Here is an 18,243-nt window from a genome sequence, read left to right on the forward strand (position 1 = left end):
TCTTCTTTAGAATAGATGAAGTCTTCCATTCTAGTCCTTTACTTCCTGTAATGCTGTGTGACTGGCTGAGAATCTCCAATGCTTCACTATTATTGCACTTGGCTTCAGCATCTGCAGATTTTCCTGCTTGTAAAGGTTTAAAGTAATTTCCATCTCAAATACCACAAGATAGATGGTTAAAAGTTTTATAACTACTTCTCTAGCACATGAAGCAATGAACATAGAGCAATGGCTGATAGCTCATGCTTATTCATTCCTGAATTGCCCATAACAACAGCATATGCCCTAATTTTTTATATGTTGGGAAGTGACCTTTCTATTGTTTGAAAATAACTAACAACAGTATTCTGGAGTCTTGCATCAGGCCAACAGAGTTCAGTTATGTGAGCCTCAATTTTCAATAGTTTGGTTCACAAATAAGGGAACTACCACTGTAGGTCAACTTTGCCCCATCCTCAATCTCCAACTCATACATCTTTGCTTCTCACATCCTGTCCTGGACCAATTCACTCCCATTATCACCTCCAATCCTACTTTATCTTTGGCTCACCCAGATTTTAAATGTTCACCCTTTTATTTCCTTGTTCTATTCTTCTTAGTAGCTATAACACATTCCTTGACAACTCTTGTGTCTTTGAACCACCCCTCCTTTTGTTGCTGCAATGGAATCTACCAGGATCTAATATCTTGTAAATTCCTCTTTGAATCTCTCAGCTTCTCCCTTTTTTTCCCTTTCCTCCATTAGGATATCTACAGATGTGTGGTGGAAAGTGTGCTGACCGGCTGCTTCACAACCTGGTATGTGGGCACCAATACCTCTGAGAGGAAATCCCTTCAAAAGGTAGTGGACACAGACCAGTATATCACAACCAAACACTCCACGTCATCTAGAACATGGAACGTTGCTATCGGAGAACAGCAGCAATCTTCAATGATCCACACCAGCCAGGATATTGTCTCTTCTCACTGATGACATTAGGAAGGAGGAACCAGTGCCACAGACTCATACCACCAGGTTCAGGAACAGTTGCTACCCCTCCACCATCAGACTCCTAAACAACAGGCTCAATCAGAGACTCATTTAAAGACTTTTACTTTACACATGATTTATTATTGAATATTTATTTTTCTATAATGCACGGTTTTCTTTCTTTGTTTATATTTCTCTCTTTTGTAGACATATCTTTTTTTTTTGAGTATGGTTTACACGACTGATAAGTAGAAATTCTACCTGGCCCGCAGGAGAAAGAATCTCAGGGTTGTATGTGATGTCATGTTTGTACTCTGACAATAAATCTGAACTTTGACATTACATTTCCCAATATTTTCAAATGATGCCTACTTCAATTTGGCATATCCATCTGATGATCTGTGAAGCGCTGTGAGATATTCTTCTATATTAAAATGCTACATGGATATGACTTGTTTCTGAATTGGATGATAGTGCATTTAAACCCATAATTAACCTAAAGGCATGAGTCCAAATACGACAGACACAGATTCCTAAGGTCACCACTTGTCAGAGTTTGCCTTTAGCTCTTTTTAACATATGGCTTTTCAGTTAGAATGCTCAAAATACCTATTTGATTTAATTCCAGGTTAAACCACTAATCCCTATTATGTATTTATTCATAACATTTACATAAAATTACTGATTTATTTTGGTACCTCTAGCAATATTACCTTCAGTACAGTGCTAATTTTGTACAAAAATTGTGTTTGCAAGGATACCACAGATCTTTGTATTAAATTACAGATGTCTTCAAGCATATCTCATGTTGATGTAAAACACTAGTCTTTAGTCAACATGGTTGAAATAAAAACACAATGCTGGAGAACCTCAGCAGGTCAAACAACGGCCTTTATATAAAAATACATAAACGATGATTTGGGGTTGAGCCCTTCATCAAAGTATTGAAAAATGTTGGCAAGCATCTGAATAAAAGGATAAGGAAGGGAGGTGTGGTCGCAAAGGCAGGAGGCATTAGGTGGAGAAGGGAGGGAGGGCACAGAAGCAAGCAAGGGGAGGAGAGATGACTGGGTGAATGGAAAGGGAGAGGGGTGGAGAGCTGATAGGTGAAGGGAAGAAAGGGGGAAAGGAGAGCAGGTTAGCAGAAAATGGAGAAGTCGATGATAATGCCATCCGGCTGCAGAGTAACCAGATGTAAAATCAGGTGTTGTTCCTCCAATTTGTGGGTGGTCTTGGTGGGAAAGTACATGGGGCCAAGGACAGACATGAGGGTATGGGAGTGTGATGCTGAACTGAAATGATTGGCCACTGAGTGGCCCCCATCACTGGTGCTCAGTGATCCCCCAGTCTGCGCCCAGTCTCTTGTGTCTCCTGCAGATACACAAATAAGTGTTGCTTCTGTGATTATATCTCATATCGAACTGCCATATACATTTGGCAAAGCAATTATTCAAAACTCTCTGCCAAAGAGTAGTTTATGTTTAATTTTAAAAAATAGAAAATGCTAGAAGCACTCAACTGGTTAGGCAGCATCTGTGGAGAGAGAAAATCAGTTAATATTGCAGGTTAATCTCCAATCAAAATTGGAAAATCAGATATATCTGATTGGGCAACTGAAACACCATAATAATACAAAGCCTGTTTAACTCAAGACAATAAAGTTAACAAAAAACATTTTGTTCAATTGTCTGAAGCTTTGTTGAGGCACAAATCTAGCATACCTGTATATTGTTAAAAATCAGATACATTTTGAATTGCAGACTTGTTATTAAAAAATTAACTCTCCCTGAATATCAAGTGTAAGTGGTGCAAGCTGGGAGAGGGTGGTGAAGAATTGCTGGTTGCAACTGATTTAGAGGAGTTCTAAATAATAGGTGAATGAGAATAGAATTAGAACATTACAGCCCATGATGTTATGCTGACCCATATATACATACCAAAAAAACTAAACCCTCCCTACCTCACAAACATAGGAACATAGGAAGTAGGAACAGGAAAATGGCCCATCGAGCCTGCTCCGCCATTCAATACGATCATGGCTGATCAAATTTATGACCTACCTCCACCTACCTGCCTTCTCCCCATATCCCCTAATTCCTCTATCATGTAAAAATTTAATCTTTCTTCATAAGTCAACCCCTTCATCCCAGGGATCAACCTAGTAAACCTCCTCTGAACCATCTCCAAAGCCAGTATATCCTTCCTCAAATATGGAGACCAGAACTGGACACAGTACTCCAGGTGCGGTCTCACCAGTACCTTATACAGTTGCCACATTACCTCCCTACTCCTGAATTCAATTCCTCTAGCGATGAAGGCCAACATTCCATTTGCCTTCTTAATAACCTGCTGCACCTGCAACCTAACTTTTTGCGATTCATGCACAAGCCCTCCCAAGTCCCTCTGCACAACAGCATGCTGTAGTTTTTCACCCTTTAAATAATATTCAGCCCTTTTATTTTTCTTGCCAAAGTGGATCACCTCACACTTACTAACATTGTACTCCATCTGCCAGATCTTTGCCCACTCATCCAGCTTATTTTTCTTTCAACTATGCGCCTCACACGGTCAACCAATCTATGTTTGGTTCCCCCAATACAGGGATCACACTGTGAACACCAAACACAGTGCAATAAATTGGAAGAATTGCAAGTGATTCGTTACTTCTCCTTGGTACCTTATAAAGGGAACAAGTACAAGGATAGGTGATGCATATGGGGAGCCAAATGAGCATTGGTAGAAATGGGAGAAGATACAGTCCTTGTGGAATGCTGGAGTGGGGCAGTAAATTGATCTCAGCCCGAATTATTGATGGAAAGTGAAAATGTTTTCAACAGGAGGCCTCAGTAACTTCGTCATTTAGTCAATGTGCCCTATTCTCTCTGCCTTGTACTTCCCTGTCCAGGCCAATGCATTGCTTTTAGTAATATGGCCTCAGACTTTTCAAGTTCACTTCCATGCCATGATATCAAATGAACCTCGCCCATTTGATTCGCTTTCTTATTCTGTGCAGAACTATTCAATTAAAATAGCGAAGCAGGAAAAACCCATGTTGACTTTGCCTCATTAACCCTTTCTATGAGCTCCTGATACTCTCACTCATCATGGATTTTCATTGCTTTGTAAACTATTGATGTGAGTCTTAACTGTTCAGTATTTAGCTTGTTTGGCTACAGGTCAGAGGGGTGGTGGAAGGAAGCTGAGTGGTGACCTTATCATGGAGAGCACAGAAAAGATGAATGATTACAGTTTTTTTTCTCAGGATAACTCAAACTAGAGGGCATAACTTTAAGAGAGGGGGAAGGTTTTTAAGGGGCTCCTATATTCAAGTGAAGCATTTGTACTCTGGTCAATTATTACACTTCCAAAAACTGAAGGAGCTAATGATCACAGCCAGAGCTTCAAGTTCGTTTATTGTCTCCTAATTATACATACAGATAGACCCCGACTTGTGACCTATGCAACTTACGTCCATCCACACATATGACTAAATATTTTAAAAATTATATATATAAAAAAATAAAATTTACATGGTTATGTTGTATTTGACAAACTATAACAGGGATACAGGGCATGCAAGAGCCAAAATGTGTGTACTTAGCCTGTCAGTCAGCGTCCCGGGGTCCGTACGCTGGGCACGGCCTTCTTGATTCTTATGTGTATGCGCAAGTCTTTGGTTGGTGCATGCGCGGTGGGTTCGCACATTGGAGTTCGGTTGGGCACAAATTCAATATCGTCAGGGTGCTTAACTCTCATGCATGTGCCAACCAAACTCCAATATGTGAACCCACTGTGCATGTTCCTACCGAAGATTTGTGGATGTGTACAGGAACCAAGATGGCCACACCCAGTCTTTGGACTCTGGGACGCCGACTCACAAGGTAAGTACGCAATTCAGACATATGTCCATTCTGAGATATGACCGGTCATCCAGAACGAAACACAGACATATGTCGGGGATTACTTGAACCTACTGTACATACATATGGATATGTACATAGATAGGAAGGATGTTAAGGAAAAGAAAGAAGAAAATGAAGAATGGTAAAAGTAAATTCAAATTCAAGTTTATTGATATCTGATTGTACATACTGTATATGCATACAACCAGAAGAAACAGCATATCTCCTGACCATGGGGCACACACAGACATACATCACAATCTCCACACAAACAGCATTTTTTAAATGTATGTTTATAAATGTATAATGATTTAAAATTTTGAAATTTAGACATACAGCCATTTCGGCCCACGTGTCCCTGCTGCCCAATTTGCACCCAATTAACCTACATCCTTGGTACATTTCAAATGGTGGGAGGAAACCAGAACCCCTGGGGAAAACTCTCGTAGACATGGGAAGAACGTACAAACTCCTTACAGACAGCGCGGATTTGAGCCCTAGTCCCAATCGTTGGCGCTGTTAAGGTGATGCACTAACCATTATGCCAACTCTGCCACCCGAGATCCAAAATAAATATATAAAAATAATTTACGGGTCTCTAGAATTGTTCAACTGTCTCACCACCTGCGTGAGGAAGCTGTTTCCCAGCCTGGCAATCCTGGTTTTTATGCTCCTGTACCTCTTCCTTGAAGGTCGTATCTCAAAGATACTGTGGGCTGGACGATAAGGCTCCTCTATATTTCTCTGAACTCTCTTTATGCACGACTCCCAATAGATATTGTCAATAGAAAGAAGGGAGATTCCAGTGATCCTAGCAGTTTCAATCACTCTCAGTACTGTCCTCTGGTCTGATGCTTTGCAGCGACTGTACCATATGTGATCCAGCCAGCCAGGATGCTTTCTATTCTGCTCCTGCAGAATGTTGTTAGGATTACGGCTGGTTGCCTTGTCCTCCTCAACCATCTTAGGAAGTGTAGGTATTGCTGCCTTTCCCTGACTAACGAGGAGGTATTGTGGGTCTAGGATACATCATCCTTTAAATGGAACTTTGGAATCCTCAATTCCATCAAATGTAATGGAAAATACATCCTTGATCCCCTGTGCCTCAGTCAAAGCTAAAAAAAAAAAGCATACATATGGTCGAGTCAGATACATTTGTTTATTTAAAATGCATAATGCATTAATGAAAAGAAAATGGTTGGCATCTCCAGGCTGCTGTGCTACATGAGTTATATATTGGTATCTGTGTGAATCCAGGGTGCAGGTAAATCCCTGCTAACAAGTTACAGCTGTCTTCCACCATTTGAGTTACCTTTGAGAAAGGCATCCTGTGAAGAAGAAAGGGAGTGAAGAAGAAAGTGTACCTGTTTTCTTAGAACAGTAAAGGACTTGCAGTTCGAACACAGGTTGCAGTTCAACACTAAGGAAATGGATTTGGCTCAGATCAGTATTGATCAGGTTGTTTCCTCTGGCATATGAGACAAGAACTAGGGACATAGCTTCAGGTTTCAGGGATATAGATTTAAGACAGAGATAAGGAAGTATAGCCCCCTCCAAAGAGAAGTAAATTCTCTGGCCAGGAGGCAATAGAAACAGTAGCATTAACTAAATTTAAGACACAAATGGCTCTATTTTTTAATGTAATTTTTGAATTTGAGATACAGTATGGTAACAGGCCCTTCCAGCCCACAGAACAATGCTGCCCAAATACACCCTTGTGACTAATGAACCCATTAAACCCGATTGTCTTTAAAATATGAGAGGAGACTGGAGCACTCAGAGGAAAACCATGCAGACACAAGGAGAACAAGCAAACTCCTTACAAACAGAGGCAGATTTGAACCTTGGTTGTGGGCACTCTAATAGCATTAACTATTGAAGAAAAGGCAATTGAAGGGTTATTGGGAAATGGAGCAGAGTCCATGAATAGATCAGTCGGGGGCAGCACAGACAATGTAGAGGTGAGCGCAAAGCTGTTACAATGCCATCAACTAGGGTTCAAATCTGGCACTGTCTGTAAGGAGTTTGTACATTCTTCCTGTGTCTGTGTGGGTTTCCTCCCACCCTTCAAAAATGCATGGGGTTTGTAGGTTAATTGGGGTATTAGGGTGACACGGGTTCATGGGCTGAAGGGCCTGTTATTGTGCTGTATGTCTAAATTGATATATATATTGAAAGGCAAAGCTGGCTCAATGGGCCAATTGACCTACTCCTGCTCCTATTTCTAATGACTTCATGATCTCTGAATAGACTATATTCCTTACCCGAGCTCCAATGTGGAGAAATTCTATTATTCTAACATTCAACGCCTTTTCAAATAGAGAACTTTGAGTTGCTATGATGTTTTGTGTCAACTGCCTTCTCTTTTCTCTCCAGTAGCCAAGCATTATTTTAAGATTATGTCCTTTTGTCCTTGACTCACCCATCAGTAGACAGTTTCCCTGTCTTGATGAAGGGTTCCATCCTAAAATGTTGACCATTCCTTTCCTCACACTGATGCTGATTGACCTGAGTTCCTCAAGCATTTGCCTCCAGTCCCCAACATCTCTAGTGTTTAGTTCCCCTATTTTGGTCCCATCACAGAATTTCAACATTAGGATCAGATTGTAGGCCTTGCCTTAAGGCTTACTGGATCCCAATTCAAGTGCAGCTTGCAAGAGGGAGTTGGATATACATTTGACAACCGAAGGAAATGCAAGGTTCAGGAAAGCATGAAAATTGGATTGCCATGCAGGCACAGACACAATGGGGCCAAGTAGCTTCTTGTAATAACAATTCCATAATTCTATGATTACCTTGAGCTTCTGAAATCTAGAATCTAGTCTCAAGCACAATTCTCTGCACTGAAAATTGGCCGAGTACATGAAGTGATAAATGTAATTCTTGTAGTGAGATGTGTTCAATTGGATAATAAGCTTGTGGTATAGCTGCCACACAATGATGCTTATATCTTAGAAATGTACGAGAGGATTTAGTTTTTAAACTTCGACCAGGTCTCCTTTGATGTTGTTCAGATGAGGAGGAATTCTACTTGGTACATATTTTTACTAAAGTTAAGCTATAATTATCTGAGATGACCTCTTTTGCATTTGTTAAATTTACGATTAGGGTTATGTATGTACTTTATACTGCACTCGCACAACTTTTTCAAATATGAGTTATTATTTAGGCTGGCACTTCATTCCTGGCTTATTCTGGAAACCGAGGAAGGAATTGGATATTCGATGGATTCAATTTTCTGCTCTGGAGACTAATCCTTTATGCTATAATTGATTAGTTCCATCCTGGTGTTTCACAAAAAAAAATACATGGTAGTATGAAATTATGCAAACCTACTCCAGATGCACCATGTCAGCATGTTCCAAGATGGGAAACAAAATTTTGCAGACGCTGTGATCGTAATAAAAACACGTAGAAATGCTCTCAATCGCTCACACTGACCCGCCCTCGAACTGGGGGCAGGTTTGTGGGATGACAGCTTTTATGGGGAAGAAAGGGGAGGAGTCACGAGCTGGTCAGTGAGAACAGGGTCGACCAGGAAAGGTCATGACATTTACATATGACAAAAATGTACAATACTGGTTTCAAAACACACTTGTTACCCTGTGTTCCTCCGCCTTCCTCCCACCTCTCCATTCCTCCCACCCCCTCACCTTTTTATTCAGGTTCCTGCCTGCTTTCTCCTTATACCTTGATGAATGGCTCAGGCCCAAAACATTGGTTACTCTTTATTTTTTACAGATGCTGCGTGACCTCCTGAGTTTCTCATGCACTTTTATGTATTTCTTTTATGCCTGTGTACGGCATGCTGAAATAGAGTGACACACAGGAACCTTGCTGATGGAAAAATTTGATGGAAGGGACCATTCATTGCACCTCTCAATCCTATGCATATCACAGGAGAAAATGGGTTAAGAGAACAGATCAGCAGAATTCAAATCAGCATCAATCAAGCAGAGAACACATCAGTTCTGCTCATTGACATACAAAGGAACCCGAGGCGAAAAGCATTAGCAATGGGTGGATCTTCAAAAACTTCCAATTAAATTGCTATTAATGGATCCATGAGTCAAAGGCAGCTGTAAATCTATGGCTGGTGATGGGAATTTTCATTCAGAGGAGTCTGGGGGTGGAATCATCTCCTGAAGTGAGTGTGAAACACTGTAACTCTGCAGGATGCTGCCGGGGAGCGGGGGGGGGGGGGGTTGGGGGGAGTTTTAGGATCATTGCGTCAGTGCTGAATTATTGAGTGATTTAGTCAGGATGGAAGATCATAAGACATAGGAGTGGAATTAGGCCATTCAGCCCATCATCCATCCAGCATTTCCATCATGGCTGATTTACTATCCTTTTCAACCCCATTCTCCTGCCTTTCCCCCTTGATTCACTACTAAATCAAGACCTTATCTATCTCTATCTTAAATATACCTAGGGAGGTTCTGTTACATGGAGGTTATTAATAAGGAGCCAGGACTTTAGGTCCCATCACACCAACTGAAGAATTTATAATTTCAAGGAATTACACAAATCTAGAATAAAAAGTCCACATCAGTGCTGACAACTAACAGATTACATGAATTCGATCTGGTTCACTGATTAACTTGCCTGGTCTGACCCATCTGTAACTCCAGTCCTTAGCTTGTAAATGCCCAAGTTCAAGTCCAGTTAAGGTGGATAATACACACTGGCCTTACCATCGATGCCCTGGTAACGTGAATGAAAGGAAAGATAACATTGAGAATAAACATCCAAAAGTTGTCGAAGTAGCATAAAGTACTAAAGGTTCAAATTTTCTCAGGAGACTTTCGGCATGTCCCCAATGATCCTCAACAACTTCTAAAGGTGAAACAATTGAAAGCACGCTTGCTGGGTACATCGCCGCACAGTACAGGAGATGCTCTATTCAAGACGGGATCAAGGTGGTGAATGCAGTTCAGAACATACTGTAAACTTCCCTCCCCTCCATGTACCTTATCGACATCCCTTGCTGCCTAGGAAAGGCAGCTAACATAGTGAAGTACCCATCACACTGCAGACGCACTTCCCTCCCCACCTCCCTCCCCCCCCCATTAGGAAGAAGGTTTAAAAGTTCAAAAGCACGCACCAACAGACTTAAAGAGTTTCTTCCCCACAGCTATAAGACAACTGAATGAACCCAATATAGTGATTTCATGCTTTTCACCCTTTTCATTGTGATTGAATACTCTGTACATCGTATTCTTCATAACTCTATGCAAATGTTAGAGATTACCTGTTTGTCTCTGTGCAGAAGAACCCTTCACTGTACCAGGTATTTTTTGACAAATAGACTTAAACTTAGGAACTGTGGTTTATTCATACATATAAAGGTCAAATGAATATTTAACGTGACAATGTCATTGTACATGTGATGTAAGTACATGAGTCAGTAGTCATTCATCTGCAATCAAGAACAAATCCTTGTAAATGAAGCACTTTGTGTCTACTGGAAATTATTATAGTTAGTACTTACAGGGAATATAACTGGCTCAGAGACCACTTCCCAATACAGAACACAATTAGTGGTGCACTGATATATTGACAGCATGTTCTGCATGCAGAAAATAAGCATGAGCTACAGTAATGGAGGCTGGATTAATTTAAGGAACAGTTTAATTCGCTGACAGGATTCTGCAGGCTGCTTTTCGATTGAAAAATGAGCTGAATATCCTTTTTATTCTTACTTTCACTAAGATCAACCGAGTTAAAATGCCCTGCCCCAAAGCTTGGTTTTAGAAATGTAAATATATTTATTTCTCTGTTAAAATTAAAAGCTCACTAAAGCTCCTTTGATACCAGTTCACAAGTGGGGAGATTTTATTTGGGCACGCCATTTCTAAATTATCCTTGAAGACACGTTTCATCCAAAAAAATATGGAACCTCATCTTCATCATCACTGCACCCATATCCAGGAACTCCACCTACTAAGACTGAGACGGTAACTTCACCAGATGGACTACTGTGGATCAAGAAGATGGTGCACCTTCTTGCGATAGCAATAAAGCCCAGGCTTCTTGCTGATGTCCTATGAAGGCAAGTATATTACATATCTCTCTAGAGCCATGACTGTGTGGCTAGGCAAAATTCCAATGCTGTATACAAATTTGCCAATGACAGACGGCAATGAGGAAGCAAAGGGTGATAGATCAGCTTGTTGAGTGGTGTCACAACAACAACCTTGCAATGTTAACAAAACTAAGGAGATGATTGTAGACTTCAGAAGGAAATCAGAATATGAACCAGTTCTCATTGAGGGGTCAGCAGTGGTGAGGGTCAAGAACTACAGATTTCTGGGTATCAACATCTCCAAGGATCTGTCCTGGAGCCTCCATGCTGATGCAATCAGGAAGAAGGCCTGGCAGCAGCTAAACTTGTGAGGAGTTTGAGGAGATTTGGTATGTCACCGTCAACTCTTGAAAACCTCTACAGGTGTACTGTGGAGAGCATTCTGGTATGGAGGACAAGGAAAAGCTCCAGAGAGTTGTTAACTCGACCTGCAACTTCATGAGCACCAGTCTTCACTCCATTGAGGACCTCTTCAAGAGGTGGTGTCTTAAGAAAGCAGCCTCTATCCTCAGGGACCCACCATCATCAATCTGTTACCATCGGGTGAAAGGTTCAGGAACCTGAAGATGCACATTCAGCGGCATAAAGGCAGCTTCTTTTCCTCCGCCATCAGATTCCTGATTGAACAATGAACCACAGACACTGACTCACTCTGACTTTTTCTTGCACTATTTTTATGTAGTTTGTCAGGTGATTTATGTGAGAGTGTGTGTGTGTGAGAGTGTGTGTGTGTGAGAGCGTGTGTGTATATATTTATAAAATTTATACGTTTGCACTGTGATGTTGCCACAAAACAATTAATTTTGTGACATGCACATGACAATAAATTCAGATTCTGATTTGATATCTCTCCACTTCCTTACAGCACTCATTTCTTTTATCTCTCTCCTTTCCTTGGTTAACAAAGAATTGACAATCAATTACCTTCTAAGTGATCCATCATTTACATCCTGGTTGGCCGCTAATGGCCAGAGCTTAACTGGCCAGACACAAGAGTAAGTCAAAAGCTGAGTATCCTGTAGAGTCACTCCAAATCCTTCCTACCATCTACAAACCACAACTCAGAAGCATGATGCAATGTTCTCGACTTGCCTAGATGTGTGCAGTGTTGAAGAAATTTATCAAGATTCAAGAGAAACCTTCACTAGAAGGACCTCAACAGTTCTAGCTTGTTGCCACCCTCTCGAGGGTAATTATGGTAAATATTTTTTTTCTCACATCCTCCCAAGGTGTTTAAAACTATGAATGTGAGTTCCTTTCCTCTCCTTATCTATGCCCACCTATGGTCTCTTGGCTGTTGGCTTATGCTTCTGCCTTTACCCCTTCATCATTCCTCCCCCCCCCCCTACCCCACCACCACCTTTATATTCAACCGTGTGTCTGATTTTTGCTTGTACATTGATGAAGGGCTCAGCCCCAGATGTTGGTAGCTTTCTCTCGATGCTTCGAGACCTACTTCATTTAATAATTATTTTTATATTGGGCATATTATCATTTCTTTCTACTGAATACTTTGATTTATCTATGCTGCTATTATTCGATGGAACATCCCATTCCCCCATAGATCAACTTGGGACATTTTATTATATGCAAACAAGTCAGCTTTGTTCAGTATGATTGCAACATTGCTTTATAAGGGGACCGTTCCATAAAACAGGAAAGTGAAGTACAAATTCTGTGGCAGAAGAGCGATAAACATGCTGGAGTCAGCCCCATGACACCCATTGGTCACTGATTGACATACAGATTGTCTTCCAAAACCCAAGAGTCTTGTAAAATGATAGCTCAATGCATTAACGTCAAGGAATCACATTACTTGATGACAGAGGGAAGTTTTCTCAAAAATAAGATACTATGAAGACAATATACAGTGAAACAGCTAAAACTTAAAAAATAATAAGAGAAGGCTGTTGTGAAGCTCTTGAAATACTTACAACAGCCCAAAGTTAAAAGCAGCATTGAGGAGTGTTATCCATCCCTGGTCATTTCTTCCTTCGCTTATAAATTATTCCCACCCTTCCTGCTGGAATAACTCCTTGGTTGTATTATATTTTCACAAGAAGCATTGTATGATGAAGAATTTTAATACGCAAAAGTACCAGAGAAACTCAGCAGGTCATGGAGCGTTCAGAGGAAGCAAAGACACATAATCAATGCTTGTGGCCTGAGACCTTCGTCACGGTATGAGCAAAAAGTAGACAGGTGCCTGAATAACAAGGTGGAGGAAAGAAGGGGCAGGAAGAGGAGCAAAGGCAAAAGGTCAGGTGGATGTGGGTGGGAGGGCAGAAGAGAAAAAAAAACTGAGAAGTGGTTGGGGGAAGGGGTAGCTCTCTGAATGGAGGAGGGGAGTGGGGACCTGAAGGAAAGGAAAGGAGAGAGAGTGGGAGAGAGAGACTAATGGAAACCTGAGAAGTCTCAGTTAATGCCATCAGTTGGAGGGTGTCAGATGGAATATTAAGTGTTGTTCCTCCAATTTTGTAGATGCCCTCGGTTTGAGAGAGCATGAGGCCATGGACAGGCATATTGGTATGAAAATGGGGCACAGAGTTGAAGTGGTTGGCAACAGGCAAAGCAAAGATTCTCAGCCACATGATCATCCAGTCTCTCTAACTAAGAGGAGGCCGTAACAGTAGGTACATGATGGATGAGATGCTGAGCTGTATGGAGCAGTGTGGTAATAATAAACTTGCCTTCTAAAATAAGAGACAGGAAAAGTAAGAGCTTATTGACAGTGTCCTCAACTAAGTGCTTTAAATCTTTTTTAAATATTTTGTTTAACATCCATGATCATACAAAATGATTAAACAAAATAGATCTTCAAAACGAACATGGTTTATATAAGAAAAAAAAACCCTCCCCTCTACACCTTCCCAACCCCTTATACTAATGATGAATGCTGTTAATTTTACTGTCAAGTAAGGGCTATTTCATATAATAAAGGACCCCCATCACCCTTCAACACCTCAAGAACAGTTTCTTTACCACAGCTATCAGGCTGATGAACCTCTCCTTGTTACATTAGTCATAAAATACTCTGACACCACAAAAAAGGGCCGTCTGAACTTTTGTAAAACCACTTTCTCGCACTACGAAAATTGTGAATATTTGTCTATCGGTATTTATCTTTTGTATTTATTATCTCTTTTTAAGTTAATAAAGTGCATACTATTGACATTGTTAATAAAGTACCTGTTTGGTTGCAGCAAGAACTTTGGTTCAAATGTACAATATATTCTACAACATAAACTCAGATATTTCCATGCGGAACACTTGTCTCGAGATAAAGATCTTCCTAATTCTCAGCAATACTATTTTTGTACTTCACAAAAACAAAATGGTCGTGATAGTGGTTGATTACAAGATTGCTTTTTCAGTCATTACCTAAATTAGTCCACATCCGAACTGAAACTTCATGCTCTGACCCCAGTCATCCATTATAGTGTCTTACAGATATTTTAGTACAGAGATAACACCAGATACAAAACAGGAATCCTACCGACCTCACACCCTGCAAACTCCATCACATTCCACATGGTACGATGGACCGGAAGGCGTGATCACATAGGATTAATAGTGAGCTTGCTAATTGGATATAAAATTGGCTTAGTGGAGGGTAGTTTTCAACATTGGAAGCCTCTGATCTGTGATGTGCCTCAAGGATCACAGTTGTTTGTTGTATATTAATAATTTGGATGAGAATGCAGGTGCCATGATCATTAGTTTGCTGATGACACCAATATTTGTGGTGTGCAGTGAAGAAGACTGTCCAAGGTGTCAACAGGAACTGGAGCAATTGGGCCAAGAAATGGCAGATGGTATTTAATTTGGACAAGTACTTAGTGCTGCATTTTGGGAGGTTAAACCAGGGCAGCACATGCACAATGAATGATAGGGCACTGGAGAGAGTTTCAGAACAGAGACAGAGGGCTATGACCACATAATTCCCTGAAGGTGATAGCACAGGCAGATGAGATGGTGAAGAAGGCATATGGAGAGTGGTGGGTATGTGGAATGAGTTGCCAGAGGAAGTGGCATGAGGACAATTACAATAATTAAAGGATGTTAGGAGGTAGATGGATAGGAAAGGGTTTCAAGGGATATGGGCCAAATGTGAATAGGAATAGCTCAGAGAGATGTTGGGCCAATGGGTCCATTTCTATACTCTGTGACACATCCAACCATTCAGGAGATGCACTGAATTAAAACCAAGGGAGGCATCCATCCATTATTGTCAGAAAATTCAAGAGCTGGAAAATCATAATGAGGTTTGCCCTTTGGCTAATCCTGAATTAAGAAAGTGGATGCTTCTCTCTGCAAGTGTGTGATGTTAAAGGTTCACACGGGTGAAAAAATATCACCACCGTCAATCCATAGAGTGCCCTTTGCAAATGTACCTCACGTTTTATTCCAGGTTAAAGCTTGCCAGTATCAATACTTTGTGATGTCTCTCAAGTTCGAACTGTTATACGCAAAAGAAGTCTTGTTGTCTGATTAGCATGAATACCATAATGATGTTGTGCATGTGGCCTGACTCATTATTTAGGGAAAAGATCATGTATAATTTTACAGCGATTTTGGAGATGTACAATCTCCTTAAAGATTTCAAGCCTAAATTTAGAATGAGTGAGGTATTCCACAGAGTGACATATTGTGTCCTAGCAACAGAGTTGTTACAAATTGAGATAGATTTAAAAACAAGTTGGCCAAATATAAGCAGCAGATCTTTGTTTCTACATTGGAAAGATATTTTTGATATTATTTCAGCAGTTTTGCTCATGACCTACAACCTCATCCTATTTCTGCACTTTTTGGACAACCAGTTTTGGACTCTAGCCGCTTATCTGCTTCAGCTTGTTGTGTGATTGCCCAATACTCCCAATTAACATACAAACCCATATGTTTTTGGAAGATGATGAGAGTTTATTGTCATGCACATTGTACATTGTCAATGTACCGATACCCTGAAATTCTTGTTTGGTGAAATAAAATACACAAACAATATGTATAAATTAAATTACCACAATGCGCCAAAAGAGCAAAGGAAAGATGATGAATCTAAAAGGATAAATAAACACTCACAGGAAATGCAAACAAAAAATAATGTTATTCGTGTACATACAGATCTTTGGTCCTGGAGTAATGTTATGGCTTGGGTAGCATTTAGGAAAGTTCAAGACTGATAGATGTTGGCAGAGCAATAGCCATCTACCCTATCCATAATCCCCCACACAGCTGAACCATTCTGGGAAACGCAGAGCAGTTCCAGCTGCGAGGGGTATTATGAGTAGGGAAGACGCCCATTACTCTGCCACGTATTTACAATGGGCAGCGCAACCACAAGTCACCCTGCCTACAACAGATCTGAATGAAACACCAAGGCACCGCTCTGCATTAAAGCAGTGCTGGAGCAGGCTTTTAGGGCTGCTCCATAAGCAGATCATTTTAAAGTTTTATCTGTGTTTGAAGTGGCCTTGAAGCTATAGTCCACCTATAGTCTAAATCAGTCATTCTCAATGGGAGCCACAACACATTTAATTAAAAGCCTTGTTTTCGTTTCACCTCACTTAACATAAATGTTTTGATTTTTCTTATGTGGTCTGCAGGAAAGAAGCACGGAAGAAACCAAAAACTTGGCTGGTTCACATGGGAAGGGGGCCCATAAACTTTGGGGGCCATATCTGAAAAAGAGGTTGAGAATGCTGGTGTAAATTTACTGGAAATGAGGCAATACTCAGACAACCATAGAAATATTCCTTGGCTCTGGGGAGAGAGTACAACTCAAGATTAATTTCCTGGCATGTGGTGATTGGGCAAGAGTAGTGGGGGCAGGGCAGTGAGCTCGAAAGACAAAGCAAGAATCAACCCGCAGTTATTTCACTGTGGTGTATCCTGAGCCTTGAGAAATATGTACAAACTCTTGCCAGTTTCAAATCCATAATGCTGAATCCTTCCTCTCTCATTGGAACCTGATATGCTTCAGACTGAGGACAATGTCATCCGATTATTCCTTCTACTACGGAGCAGAATTCTGCCTGGAGGAGGTACAGATGATCCATCCCCCAGAGAACATAAGAATTAAACTTAACAATGTGACTTTTTTTTCATCTTTAAAGTCCAGTCCTACCAGAATGGCTCCATTAAATGTGGCTGGCATTTGCCCATTAATTATTTCTGGTGGTGAATTCTAACAGTATGTAAAATGATATACAAAAAAAAGGATTGCCTTTGGCATTGTAACACCTCCAAAAACCTTACAAATCATTTCAAAGGAAAGGTCTACCATGTGTTATGTCCTCATTAGTCTCTAGATTAGCTTCGATGTCATTTAAAGCAGGGTGGTATTTATTTATTGACTGTGGGATTTAGCCAGTAAAGCCTTGCAGGCTGCAGGCACACTCAGTGTATAATGAAGCAAAAAGTACATGATGACTGAGCGTAAAGATCAACCAACTTTGAAGCCCTCGCCTCCAGCTAGGATGTCAGGCCAAGCAGTGGGTTGCAAGAATGACGCCATTAATCAAAGTGCATTATTCTGGAGGAGAAAAGTGAGAGGGAAGAGATCTTTTGTTCATTTGCAGCTCTTATTACAATAAAACCAGTTCATTTGCAAGCACATTATTTATCCACCATACTCAAGTGTAAAACAAAATTTACAACAATGGCTTTATGTGTTACTGCCTTCTCAAACAGACACCTACTTTCCAGTTGAGAGATGGTCAAAGTGCCTTTGCAAAATATCAAAACCCTTTCAAGGTTATTCCCTTCAAATCAGACTTGGCTGGCGTGGGTTACAGCCTTTGTATATTTTCCTGCAAAACATTAACATTCTTCTTTATTGTCCATAAATCCAATACATCATATATGCCCATAATGCATTCTTAATTCTGCTTTCCAATTAAGCATTACTTTTTCTCCTTTGACTGTAACCTTACTGAGGTGGGCTCCAATGATCTCAGGGTTTTTGGGTATGGAGTCATGAGATTTGCATTAGGGTTCTCACTTGACCAATGGGCTTGTGTTTAGAATCCTAAAAAACACCAAAATGGTGGAGAAACCCACCTTGAAGAAGGGCTCAGGCCCGAAACGTCGTTTATATTTCTGCCTCCCATGGACACTGCAAGACCTGCTGAGTTATTCGAATATTTCTGTGTTTTTACTACAATCATAGCATCTGCAGACTTTTGTGTTTCACTTAGGATTCAATGAAACAGGTTCCTTCCTAATGTCTCGACAACCCAATAGCAGAGTAGGCATACCCAGGGAATGAGGACCGACGAGTCCTGAAG

The 18,243-nt window shown here is 40.7% G+C and overlaps 1 long non-coding RNA gene across 1 annotated transcript; it reads right to left on the reverse strand.

Annotated features, from left to right (window-relative positions):
* Positions 1–6,020: 6,020 nt before the first annotated feature.
* LOC138745652 (uncharacterized) lies at positions 6,021–17,762 on the reverse strand. The gene is made up of 3 exons (XR_011346391.1): positions 17,656–17,762; positions 9,478–9,576; positions 6,021–6,200 (listed from the first exon to the last, which is right to left on the reverse strand). It is a non-coding gene; the product is annotated as an uncharacterized lncRNA (long non-coding RNA).
* Between the last annotated feature and the right edge of the window lie 481 nt (positions 17,763–18,243).

Source organism: Narcine bancroftii, chromosome 11, assembly GCF_036971445.1.
Source record: "Narcine bancroftii isolate sNarBan1 chromosome 11, sNarBan1.hap1, whole genome shotgun sequence".
NCBI lineage: Eukaryota > Metazoa > Chordata > Chondrichthyes > Torpediniformes > Narcinidae > Narcine > Narcine bancroftii.